This window comes from Falco biarmicus, chromosome 9 (genome assembly GCF_023638135.1).
Source record: "Falco biarmicus isolate bFalBia1 chromosome 9, bFalBia1.pri, whole genome shotgun sequence".
Taxonomy (NCBI): Eukaryota; Metazoa; Chordata; class Aves; order Falconiformes; family Falconidae; genus Falco; species Falco biarmicus.
The window spans coordinates 43,677,449-43,691,324 of record NC_079296.1 but is presented as its reverse complement, the minus strand read 5'-3'; the positions used below and the strand labels follow the sequence as shown (position 1 = coordinate 43,691,324).

At 43.3% G+C, this 13,876-nt stretch overlaps 1 protein-coding gene across 2 annotated transcripts in view; it reads right to left on the bottom strand.

The window, feature by feature from the left end:
* The window catches only part of LRIT1 (leucine rich repeat, Ig-like and transmembrane domains 1), a 55,796-nt gene extending 45,633 nt beyond the window's left edge, over positions 1-10,163 (bottom strand). Inside the window, exon 1 of one of the 2 annotated variants that reach the window (XM_056352968.1) lies at positions 10,044-10,163. The gene's annotated coding sequence lies outside the window, so the exon portion shown is untranslated. The remainder of the gene's footprint in view (positions 1-10,043) is intronic. The other variant, XM_056352967.1, reaches the window with a different exon arrangement.
* Positions 10,164-13,876: the final 3,713 nt, after the last annotated feature.

Here is a 13,876-nt window from a genome sequence, read left to right as displayed (position 1 = left end):
AACGAAACAAACAAGAGATGGAAGTACACATAAGAATTTCCAGGAACTGGTCAGCAAAGCGAAGATCCTCTTCTAGCTACAACTAGCTCTCACCATTAATTTATTGGCATTAAGAAGAACTGGCTGATGACCATGAGCAAGTGCACCAGTAAGCATGTTGTGTTTCTTTCAGAAAAATGTCTGAAAGCAAGCTGCAGTGCATCAAGAAGCCCAGCACACACTTCCAGTTAATTACAGAGTTTATCCTTAGCACAGTCAGCCCTCACCCCAACAGTGCTGGCCCAATGCCCCCTGGCACTGCTGGCTGCCCAGATCCTGCCAATGAGTTTCTGCTGCCATCCCGATAAAGCCTGTCACAACAAGGTCCCACATCTCAAGCAGGTTATGCTGAAGCATGCAAAGTCCCACCATGTTTTCAACATTAGAGAATCCCAGAGGGCAAGAAACAGAATTTATATCACCCTAACCAAAGTACAGCCCAGGGGGTTATTCAGGGACTGCAAGACACTCCCACGCAGATAGCATCCCACCTACTGTTCAGAAAAAACCTCCACCCATAAGGACAAAAAAAAAAAAAAAAAAAAAAGGAGAAAAGTGTAACCCTTGGATGCATTCAGCAACTCAACTTAAGCCAGAACAGCCAATCTGAACATCAGTGACTAATACCTGTCCTGTCACTAAAGATGACAGTGACTACAACCTACCCGCTTCTAAAAATAATTAGATGGTACTTCAGGGTACTCCATGTTAACTATTGCAGCCCTTTGTTGGGGAGGCTTTGGACAATTGTCCACGATCAAAACAGAAGACGAAAGTGTGTCTCTCCTTTGGGTTCAGCTACTTGATTCAGTATCCAACCACTCCTAACACAATGATCTGCAGTATTACATCCAATATCGCCCAGCCATCCTACTACCCCTCTTACAGGCAGCCTAGTTCTGCTCGTTTGTGTCAGAGTGAATATTTTGATGCGCTGATGAAAGACAGGCTTTTGGAGAATAAATAGAAGGCAAGTTTTCCTCCTTATCTCTAGACACAAACAGCATAATTTCGTCATGTTTCCTTTCAGCAGACAGAAATGCCTCACACCTTAAATAGCATTTCTTACAGTCCTCTTTTCAAAGCTATTAAATGCCCACAACTCCAAATGAAGTTACTGTGTCCTCAATAATGCTGCAAATCAAGGTCTTGCTGACTCGGCTCTCCTGCACTGCCCACACTTACAAACACCCTACAGTTCAATAACAGGGAGTTGAGGTTTTCTGCAGTGCACATTCTTCATGTACTCCATACACTTTCTGATGTATTTTTTTCCTGGCACTTCTTGTGTATCTGACCAAGGCATTAAAAACCAGTTTAGGAACAGGGTCAAGGGAAGAATTTGCACTGTTCGCAGTCTATCGTCATACTACTTTGAATTAAATTGCTGTAAAACAGGGAAGTAAGCTGGTTTTGTCACCACAGGGAGAAGAGTATTGCCAAATCCCTAAACATGGACCCAAGCGCTAATGATTGGTTTGGTTCAACAAGTTGGGATACAGAGACAAAAAATGTAATGTCAGATCCTTGTAGTATGACGATAGCAAGTGTTAGTCACCAGTACTGATCTTTACTGTCACGTCTCACTTCAGTTTCTGTTCATGTTTTACCTGCGAGGATGGCTAAGTGGACACTCACAGCTCAGCTTTATGGTATTGAGAGTTTGTATTTTGGAGTTAAAATGCAAATACATGTGCTACTATCTGCCTTGTATATACATTAGATTATTCTTAGAGATTATTCGTCAGAGGATTACAATCAACGGTCCGTGTAAGCTACCCTAGACAGGCTAACACAGTAAATACTCAGAAGATGTTTTATTATGAAAACAAGCATTCCATTTTCTGCAGAGAAAGAGGGAGGATAGACCTGTTGCATTAAGGATTATGTAAAATAAGAATTATTAAATGGTAAACATACATGCCTACATGTCTGTTTTAGGTGGTGTTTGAAAATTTCCTGATGTACAGTACAGATGCACAAGAGATTACATCATTAAAAAAGGATCCAATAACAACAGCAATAGAAAGCACAAGAATTCTAAGACCTCAGTAAGATGCAAGTTTGAATGATTAGGACAATTAAAATTGTGCATACAAGATTTAAGAATTGAGGTGTTTTTTTTAATATTTTAAGACCCTTGGATTTCCACAGGCAGGATTTTTTCCTGTTACCTATGTATGAAATTTTCCAAAGCAAGTTTTGTTCAGAACACAACATCAGATCATTGATCTGTCAGAAGAGCTAGGGCCAAGTAAAGGCACTGGGCTGGGCCACCAATTCTCCTTGTTTTAGAAGAAGCAAGAGACAAGCTCAGGGCTCAGCCTCCCGCATGCTGGTTAGAGAACTCCCCTGAGCGATACCAGAGACGAGGCAAAGGGAGTGAAGCAAGCTGCTGCTCCTTTGAGCCTCTAGCCCACAGAAATAGGCAATACAACTAAGAATTTACACCTAAATATTGATCTCATGTTATAGGAGAAGTATTTCAGACACTCATTCAATTACCTGCTTTAGAGGAATCTAATGTCAATTAGCCCAGGTTTTAAATTAACGCAAACTAATTAAACACTGTTTGGAAATATGCTTCAGAGGACAATACTTAATCCGGTGGGTCTCTAATGGTAGAAAGTATGCTTCCTTCTAATAAATTGTTGTTGGGAATCTTAAAAATAATTGTATAGTTATAAAGCAAGGTCTAATATCTTAATACAGTGCCAACATAAGTCAAGTTCTCAAAATAACTTCTAATTGGTAGTACAAGAACGTGACTGTAGGAAGACAAATATTTGTGGCTTACAAACATACACCTTATTTTTAAAGAAAGAACTGAAATGCTAACAGCAATAGTTCACTTACATACGAAAACCAGCAAAGAAGATTATAATTGGAAGCAGAAAGCAAACTTCCAAGTCCTAACAGCGAGAATGCTAGGTTTTCCATGTGCTTCAGATCTTGACAGTGAAAACAAACTGTACAACGGCAGACAACAGTTGGCGGCTTTAATTGCTGGAGAAGCCACTATTTGAATTTTCTTGGTGAAGAGCAAGACAACAGATATTTTTTTTTCCCCCTCATGGTGTTCAATGGTTTGCGCCTGCTACCCCAAGATTTGTTCCACTGAACTACACAAGAAGGTTCAACGACATCATTCTTGATTTCTGTCTCTGTTACCTGACCCATCATTCAAATACAGGCAGTTTTGCAAGGAAATTATACCACACCAGATGAGAAGTCGCTGTGCTGAAAAGCAGCTGTACAAGCAGAAGTTTAAGAATGCTGTTAGCTGCAGACAGGGCAGGGGAAACGCCGTTAAACAGAGGGAAGACAAAACCAATGCTGAGATGGCAATGTTAGTCAGGTCTTTCACTACTGAACCAGAGTCAGCTTGAACATCATGAGCTGATCGGTACTCCACAGTTATGCTTCTGGCCCAGCATGCCCTAGATAGCACATTGAATGGCACCTCTGACGTATGGATCAAGTGCTGTATTTCCCAGAGGGCTCTGCAGCCTTTCCTTCACTGGGAAGGTTTCAACTTTCTTGAAATAGCTAAGAAAAACCGTAATGGAGACAAGACAGTAGGCTGATTTACCGAGTTAGCCCTTTATTTACAGAGAGACTGCATACCAGGATACTCAGCACAGACATGCAATAAATCCAGCTCCTGGAGGTTAGTCCCCAAGCTGAAATCTGGTACCTAAGCTCTCCCCCAAAAGTGGGATCCAAACATAAGGCAAGAAAAGCATTTTAAACATCCATAAATCTGAAGAGATATTTTTTTTGTTTTATATCCTGCCCACTCTGCCTTCAGCATCACATTGAGCCACTTCTCTGCAGCTTGTTTTCAGCAAGGATTCAAAACCTGAGACTAGGCAACTTGAAGCTTATCTTATCATATAACAAGAAAGAAATCACTGTTAAGGCCAAAAGAGATGCTTTTATGCAATAGTACTCATCTGAGAGTAGAAGGATTCAAATCCATTTGTCCTTAACCTGATGGCAGTCAAAAGTGCATCTTCTCTCATCCAGGAGAGCCACTAGGCTGTTGCAAAACTCTTCCATTTCCCTACAGTACACCCTTTGCTGAAAAAAAATACAAGGTTTTGCCAGCTGAAGGGGTAGAAAATGAGAACAAGCAAGTCAGAATTGGTTTGACCTGACTAAAATGGAAGAAGTTTCAATCACAGTCTTTGCGTCCAGGACAAAGATGCAAAGGCTCATGTGTTGCTAATAGATGCTTGGATTTCTCCAAGATACTTCTGAAGGATGAGTAAAATATGACAAATTACACCTCCTATGGAATTAGCACATAACATATTCTATGGACTAAAACTAGACTACTGACAGATCTTAAAATACAGTTGATAGGCAGATACCACTGAATGGGGACAATTTTAAGCCAGAGACAACTTTTTTTTTTTTTTTTTTTGCTTCTCTATGCTATAGCCACATATTTATGTGACATAAAAAATTGTAGAGTAGTAACTAAGAGATAGATGGATTATCATTACAGGGTTATCTAAGCCACCATGGTAAATAGTTGTAACCTTACAAAATGTATTTTGGTAAGACCAAGCGTTTGAGATCCAGGAATGGCAGTCACTTATATTTACACGATAGAAGACTTTACTCTGAAAAACAGAGCTCAGAAAAGGATTTAGGGGTCATTATAGATAATCGTCTCAATGTAAGCTGTCTGGGCAATGCTGTAGCAAAAAGGACTAATAAGATTCTTTAATGTAGGGGAAAAGAAGGAGAAAAAAAAAAAGTATGAAGTAGAAATAATGAAGGATTCCAGCATCTCTGAGCAGCACTGCCAAGACCCCTACTAGGTTACTGAATCCTGTTCTGGTGTCTGCATTTTAAAGAGGATTTGAAGGCATTGGACAGAGTTCAAGTGAGTGTCACAAAATGAGTTCTCTGGCTTTAACAAAAAAGCCCAAGCCTTCTGACGTGATGGGTAAGGAGCTCAACATACTCAGCTCACTGAAGAGAAAGCATAGGCGTACCTTCATCACACTGTGTAGGTAATTGCACTTGGGCAAGATATACGCGAGGAGCTTTCCAATCTTTCTTACAAAGATCCAGTGAATAAATGTTGAAGCTAGATAAATTCAACCTTGAAATAAGGGAAAAATTCCCAGCAGTAATGAAAGACAGGAACAGCTTATCAGGAGAACTAGTGAAACCACCATCACTTGCAGCCTTTTTAGACAAAGACAGATAGCTCTGAAGATACACCTTTAGCCTAGTTTCAGACTAGATGATTGTGGTTGTCCTCCCTAGCTCTCTAAGCTGTGAGCCCTTAGTTCCCCTATGCACACATATTCCTTCAGCCCCTGGTGAAACAGGGCTGCCTACGCTGTACTCAACGTGCTTGCAGTGTTTCCATGATGGCTGAAATGATGCTACAGGGATTATGAGTGGCAAGGATGCAGAGTTAGCATTGGGGGGCCACACCAGCCTCATGATGATGGAGAGTGTGATAGAGGGAAAAGCGATACTGGTTCTGACATCCATGAGACTGGAACCAGACAGAGGCATCAGGTGGATGAACCATTGCTCCTTCTCAACAAGAAAAAAAAAACAAAAACCAACCTCTTTCTTTATACCGTGCTTGTTCTAACAGATGCATCTATGCTGTAGTCCCAGAAACAGCTATGTGTAACAACAGGCATCCCACAGGAACTTTAAACAAATTGTTCTGCTATACACAGGAGGTCAGACTAGATGATCTTATAGTCCCTGAAGTTGTTTCTTTGTCTTGTATTACCCCAAGTATGTTTTTTCTTCCTTTCACAGGTCACTGGAGCAGAAGTATAAAAAGAGGGAAGAAAAAGTAGTCACTTGGAATGAGGTTTTAACCTGGTATCCCCTGGGAGTAACTGAGTGAATGCAGTGATTTCCAGGCTACATGAAGCTAGAGCAAGACAAGATGAAACCCTGTCAGCTGAGCAAAATTGCTTGTCTGTGAACTCCAGCTTCCTCCCACTCTCATGTCCTGTTCTGATACAGGCAGTCAGCCCTGACAGCTAGGATTTTGATAGCAGGTGTTTGAGAGGTTGTAATGCATTTCTAAGGTAGGAAGGAGCAATAGCCACAGCAGCAGAGTGGCCATTAGCAACTCTATTTTGGCCAATAAGGGAAAAAAAGTTGCAATATGGTATCTGGAACAGGACTTAAAAACAAACAAAGAACACACTGAGTGTAAAATGTTTGTAAATAGTTGTGGAGAGCTCTCAACACTTGTGAAGCTAAGGAAGTTTTCCTTTACATGCAGCCTAAATCTATTTTGAAGTGTTCCACTACTTTCTTCAAAAGTTCTTAAAGTTTTTCTCACCCACAGAGCAGTTAGAAAGTGGAGCACATCACAGACATGGTCAGATCTGATCCTGATGTGTTTGCTGAAGGGAGCCACACTAGCTAGCTTCAGTTGTCTAAAAAGTTAGGAGGCACCAGGTCTCTTGTACAGTCCCTCTGCTCCCCCAGAAGAAGTTGCACACTGGAGGGTAGTGCGGACACACAGACACACCCTGCTCTCCCTATCTGTGCCACAGCAGGTACCAACACCTCTGCCACCATCACCTAAAGATGGCATTTGAAATTAAAGGTATATAGCAACATACTTATAAATGCAACATGTGAAGCAGCAATGAGTTTAGACCAGGAACACCAGCAGGAAAACCCAAGGTTCTTGACTCCAGTGAAAACCTACTCAGCAGCTGAAATTGGAAACATTAATCCCATGACGTTGTCCATAATTAAAAGCTCCATCTACGAGCAAACAGCTGTGTAACTACTGCTGGCTGAACCTCTGTGCTGTGAAAGAGGATTAGGATGAAACTAAAGGAAAAGCAAGTATCACAGGCATCAGTAGGACAAGCTATACCTTAGCGTGTCTTGTATTATATTGACCAAATAATAAAACTGGTTTATTGGTGTCCTTTTGCAGTTTCTCTTTCTGAGAATTCATTACCAGCAGAAATGAGAGTATTACAAACAAAACAAAGGAATTCAGGACTAGAAGCGTGTCAGCATCCTATTACCCCATAGTCTATGCTTAGATCCTGCATTGAGCATTAACTTCTCATTGTTATAGCACTTCAGAGGCTGAGCTTGCCACTCATGCTGGTTTTGGCTGGGATAGAGTTCATTTTCTTCATAACAGCCAGTGTGGGGCCATGCTTTGGATGCGTGCTGGAACAGGGCTGACAGCGCAGGGCTGTTTGGTTACTGCTGCGCAGAGCCTGCCCGGAGCCGAGGCCCTTTCTGCTCCTCTCACCGCCCCACCAGCGAGGGGCTGGGGGGCACCAGGAGCTGGGAGGGGACAGCTGACCCCCACTGACCCAAGGGGTGTCCCATACCACATGGCATCATGCTGAGCACAAAGCTGGGGGAAAAGGAGGAAGGGGAGGGATGTTTGAAGTGATGGTGTTTATCTCCCCAAGTCACCATTACACTTCACAGAGCCCTGCTCCCCCGGGGATGGCTGCGCACCCACCTGCCCGTAGGAAGCACTGAATGAATTCCTTGCTTTGCTTGCGTGTGCAGCTTTTGCTTTACCTATTAAACTGTCTTTATCTCAACCTACAAGTTCTCTCATTTTTACTCCTCAGATTCTCTCCCCCATCCCGCTGTGGGGAGCAAGTGAGCAGCCACATGGGCCGAGTTGCCGGCTGTGGTTAAACCACACCACCACTGAAGTCTGTTCCATTGATTTACCACAACAGGAGAACACTATTTGTATCTCCCACCTGGGGCATAAAGAATTGTCCAAAGAGATGGTTATCCCTCTTTGGGTGTCTTTAAACTGTGCATGTTGTTTCTCTGGCTGAAAACTATTTGTAGGTATGGACAAACGACAGGATTGCAACAAGAAAGAGTCATCCTGTGGGGAAGGTGCCATATGGTACACAAATCCCATTAAGAGGGTTTAATTGTTAATTTTAAAGCCTACAGAGAAGCAGGAATAAAAGGGAGCCCAGCTCAGACATTCTCCAAATGCCGATTTTGGTTACATTTTGGTCACAGTGAGCATGCAGGATCCATCCCTCCTCCTGCAGCCATTAAACGCGGCTGGCTGAAGGCAGAACTCCCGGTGACTGCAAGCAGACACCAGCAAGCCAACGCAGTGTATTACCATGCACCGAGTCACCAGGCTCCTGCAGAGTTCACGCACTAGCAGCCAGTCCTTTCTCAGTCACACTGACAACTTAACTCAGAGAAGCTGGCTCATCTATAATGCAGTGATGGGATTTTTCCAGTTTAAAATTTGTTTGCATCTCTTTTCAGAAGTAACCCACCCTCCTGACAGAGCGGTAAGGCCAGGGCTGCAAACAGCATTACTATTCACACATCTATTTTTTTTTTCCTCCCCTCCAGCTGATGGAAAAGAAATTAACTGAGAGGTCTTTTCAGGCAAGGCGACTGCACTCTGACCAAGGGCCAGTACTGGAGCTGCAGAGCGGCAATCTGCATTGGTTCCTGGCATCCCGGGTTGGGCTTTCTCGTCACTGTCGTGTTGGAAGTACCACATAAGAGGAGCTGGTTAAGTACTGCCTCCAGCAATCAAAAATAATAGCACAGAGGCAGCCTGTCAAACTTCAAGCAGTGGAAAAAAATGACCTCTGAAAAATATATCCTGGCTGTTCCATCAAGGGTATAACTGAAGTGTCTAGTTTAATTTTATTAAATTGGTGTATGGAAATAGTACATAATTTAGAATCACATGCTTTGGTTAAAGCTCTGATTGCAAGGTTTTAAGCAGGTCTGAGGCCCAATTAAAAAAATTAAGTCCTCAAAATTTAATCCATCTTTACCTTTTTACTTCAATGTGACTCTCGTTAGCTCCCCAAAATTAGATTTTTAATCTCAGATTGGCACCCCATTCTCTGCCACTCAAGTACCACAAACAGCGAGAAGATTATGGCCACTTATGTAGTATCTATTTTCCTATAATCCTTTTAGCACCATAAATGCTAAATATAACATCCAGTTTAAATTAGCTTTAACCTCAAGTTGACTCCAGTTAACTATGCAAGAACAGTAATTAAAAAACATGCCTCCCAAAGAAAGCTAGAAATATCTCACAGTTTAAAAAAAAAGAAGAAAAAAAATAGTAGTATGAAGCTGTTCAGGGGCTCATACAACTCAACAGCAACAAGTTCTCCAAGAGCTTTTTTGGAAACCTAGGACTTGGAAGCGATTAGCCTGCCACAGCCGGGTACATTGCTTACAGCTCTCCCCCTTACAAACAGCCACCGCCAAGGCACAGCAAGAACCTGGGGCTGCTCGTGCCACTCCTTCACCCTGGCTACACTTGCCAATTGTTAACACTGAGCATCAAAGCATTTTTGTGACCCAAACTCCCACTAGTTTTTCCAGGACATCCCTTCGTAGGCCCCATGAGACCTTCACAAGGAGAACTGATATATCCCTTAATTAGGGGAGGACCAGCACTAGATCATGGCAAGTAAGAGCTAAAACAGGCTTAAAACCTAGAACAGGAATGAAAATGCAAGACAACTGCAGGGAACCCTGCCTTTCGCTTGGCAATTGCTTCAGGAAGAAATATGTCCTCAGCATCAAAGCAGGGGTCTCAGGAAGGCTGCCAGAGAGCAGGTCTCCCACACTCCAACAGGGACCCCCATGACTGGCTCCAGGGAGCTGGTGCCAGCTCCTGCCGACCGCAGCCTGCTTTATCCCTGGGTACACCCAGGCTGGCAGGGCCAGAGCTTGCTCCGCAAATGTGAACTTAGACATTTATAGGTTACATACTCACTCGTTAACCTACATGTTCTATTTCTGCCTCCACAACAGCACTTGTTCTCAACCAGCTGTTTCTTCAGCAGCCAATTTGCCTGAGGAATGTAACAGCAAACAAATCCAAATAACCCAATCATCCTGAAGTAAGCAACCACCAGGTGCAACACCCTTAAAGTTGCAAGTTCATCTCAAAACTTAGTACCAGATCTAATAAAGCTACAGGTTTCTCCATTTCTTACCTTTGCCATTCTCGGGCACCACCTGGAGAGAAGGTAAACCCACCCTCACCAAGCCTGGCATTTTCTCATACTCCAGGGAGAGAATGACCGCCAAATCCTACCCTGGCATGGGAAATGTCATAGAAATGCAAATTAAAATGTATCTGATTGTATCTGCCTGTCTGTTTTGCTTCAGCTTGCAAGGAATAATTAAACAGATGCCTAAAGCTGAGCAGTAAAATGAGTACCCAGGAGCTTTTCCCACAGTTTTCCTCCTTCACTTGGAGGACTGCCACACACACAGATTGTGATATTCTCAAACGTTCATTACAGACACACTCATCTAATAAATACAGATTGGAAGGAGAGGATGGATAGAGCTGGTCCAAGGAGAAATACTGAATCAGGAAATGTCCTTGTGAACTGCCACGACCACTATTAAAACATTTTGTGAGCTTCTGTTTAAAAAGCTATGAAGTCCCAGCAAAATAAACAAACACATTGAAAAAATGGTATTAGGGTTCAAAATCAAAAGCAGAATCAAACTGGCTAAAAGCATGAAATCCAGAGCTGATAGTAACAAACACAACCCTCACGCTGCTTCCAAAACATTTTCCCTTAAGAAGCATCCGATTTCTTTTATTTTCTGGGCAAGTTGTATAGCAGAAAGGTAAACAATGTTTTCAGCTACTCCTGGATACAAAAAAAATCAAGGCATGGTAAGGTAGTAATCAATACAGGAAATATCAGGAGGTATAAGCTCCAGGTATTTATTTTGAGCCACGTGAAGCTAGACTGAGCACCGCATGGACCCCAGCAAGGGTCACTGCCTGAGAAGCACTTGGTCCCACTAAGATAGGGGAGAAGAGGCAGCACCGTAGAAAGAGTGAGATACAAAGATGAAGGAGGAGGACACAGCAGTAGAGTCACATATTGAGAGGAGAAGTTTCTCCAGTTTCCCTGTATTACAATTCACAAACTACGTTCAACTCTTGACTTCAGCAACCTCTTTTGACTCAGATCAAATGCCCGACAGTAGGTGGTAGACAAAAATCTCAAGTAGGTTACACACTTCAGAAAAAGAAGTCATCTGGGTTTCATAAACTAGGACACTGGGAATCAAGCGTTTCTGTTTACTTCCATTCTGCAGAATTTTTAAAATTTGCTCACTGGTACTTTTAAAGAGATTAGCAAGTTAAGCAATTATCTATGCTCTCATTTCCTCATGAAATACAGGTTAGTTTAATCTTCTTAGGCTCTGCGATGATACTATAGTGCTTACCTACGGTATGAAATAACACATCACTCCAGATGAAGGAGGGTGCAAAGGTTTTGCTCTCCTCATTAAAAAAAAACATCCAAATCAGACTTTATAACCACAGTTTCTTTAATTTGCTTCAGAGACATCTAAAGGTAATTCACTCAAAGAAAAAAAAAAAAAAAGCAAGCCCAGCCTTTGAAGCTGGAGGAAAAAGATTAATGTTACGCAAGTGGGGACACTCCCTGTAATAGTGAAGATTGAACACGTATTTTTCCAAGTTAAGGAAACAATACAGCCACTATGTGTGTGACAGCAGCAGGAATCGATTGCTGTAACAAGAGAGTCAGAGGGCTAACGGGATGCAGAGGGCAGCTGCGATAAGCGAGGCACAGCAGTGACATCCCATAAGCTATGCCCATCCCTACCCAGGGAAGCCCTCAAGCCCACTGTAATGGCACATGTTGCTCCGCGATGGCTCCATACTGGACTTCCTCATAATGCAGCCTCTGAGGAAAGCAAATTGTTACCAGCTGGTCACAGTTCATTACCTGCCCAGCTGTTTGTGGGGGGACACAAAAGTACTTCACAATGACCAGAGCTGGGGTGTAAACCCTCCCAACTCAAATTCTCTTTATTGGGTCCTGTGTTAGCATTACCAGAGAACACCGAAATAGCAAATTTCCACCATAGAGAAAAAATAAGTGCTCTTATGCCAAGTCACAGCATCCTACACCCACAGCCAGGAAAGCTGCACATCTGGTGCCCACCTGAGGTTGCTCCGTGGCATTTCCCATCACTGGAGCCACCTTAGTAGACCCTAGGGAAACCCCAGTCAACTTTTATTTCCCCCCCTTAGAGTTCCTGTTACAAAAAGACCTTTAAAAAGGGGAGTGCAATGAGAAAAAAAAAAAAACGTATTTAATGCTGCTCTAAAATTTTAGGCTTAGCCAATGTCCAGCCAGCTCCTGATGTCCTCAGCACTGCCAGTCCCCTGACTAGAGCCACTGGCCTTTATTCTCTCTTATTTTTTTAAGCATGACACAAACAGGGATGAAGCAATTTCACACTAGCTTTCTCTTCAACCTCCCCTCTGCACAGCACTGAAATCAAACTGATAGCATATTGCATTTATGTGTAATGAAACACCCGATCTATGCATCGATGAGTATGTAGCTTGTCTAACCCTCCACAGGCACTGCCAGGTCCCACCGGTGGCTCACTGTCTCTTGCCTCTCTGGGCTGCCTTTTCCATGGACCTGGGGATAGCTGCCAGGAGGGCTGGGGAGGCACATTGCCACTACAACCGGCCATGAAGACCACAAATAACATGCAGTTTATCCAGATTAATCACGTTGAACCCAATCTACTACCCCTTAACCATTGCCGAGGGAAGAATTGGTGGCAGGAGCATACATGGCAGAGACCTAAGGATGTGTGGCCATTTTCTCTGCTCAGCCTGATCAATGACAGTGCTGTGCCACAGCTGGGGAAAAAACAATAAAAATACTTGGCATCTCTCAGTTGTGCTTTTTCTGAGAAGTCAGCATTTCTACCCTATTATTGTTTCTTTCTCATTACGGTAGGGAGATTCACAGATCCCACCTGGTATGCGTGTAAAGCACTCCAGGGTACATATTCAGATGTAACCTGCCAAAGGTGTCAGCAAGGCCATCAGGTGAAGGGATTTGGGACTAGTATCCACGCACCACAGGAGAGACAGACACTTCTCTCAAGGACTGCAAGGCACCCAGTTGCCCACGTTGCTGTTCACAACCATCACTGTTTATTTAGCACAGCCAGCTGAGCAGCATTGCCCAAGTACCTCAGGAGAAAAGCCCTCCTCTCCTAAAAGTCTCTCCACGGCATCTCTGGAGGGAAAAGGCACTGACAGCTTCTCTTGTTGTTAGTTTTCCAGGCTGTCCCTCACTCCAGAGACACACTCACATAGGGACACGAGCCAAAGACCGGGAGCTTACCCACCCAGTTATTCCCAGCTCCCACAGTACCTTCCTTCCCTAGGAGCAAGTACCATCCTCCCAGTCCTGGAGATACATTAAATTAGATCTCCTAGACACCTCTCTAACCAGGGGAACCACTTCCAAGTAATGATAAGATAAAACCATTTCCCCAAAAGACTGTTTGTAGTAAGAGCAAAGTGCTGGAGAGAGAACAATCCCTGCATCGCTTGCTGAGGGGATCTGGTGTCCTGAGCATCCGTTAGTCCACTTAATACAGTGACCTGTCTCCATTTATTGAATTGATTTGGCATATAAATGTTTACTCTACTGAGTGTACTTAAACTAATGGCTGCTAAAGCAGCTTATGTGACTTTTTAATCTAGCTTTTCCGTACAGTCATTTGTGGAATGACTGCTTGAAAGGGAAACAGACAAGAAACTGGGGCAAAACTTCCGCTGACAGACACAGAGAATGGTAGGATGTGGCTGCAGCACGTGCCATTACACAGGTGGATTTGTGGTTTCTTCATTACTGTCAGACTACTTTCCCCACAGCCGAGCACCTCTACAAGCCACCTGACTAGCAGCACACACACGCTCCCTGCCAGCAGCTCTCAGACAAGCCCTGAACAGGCT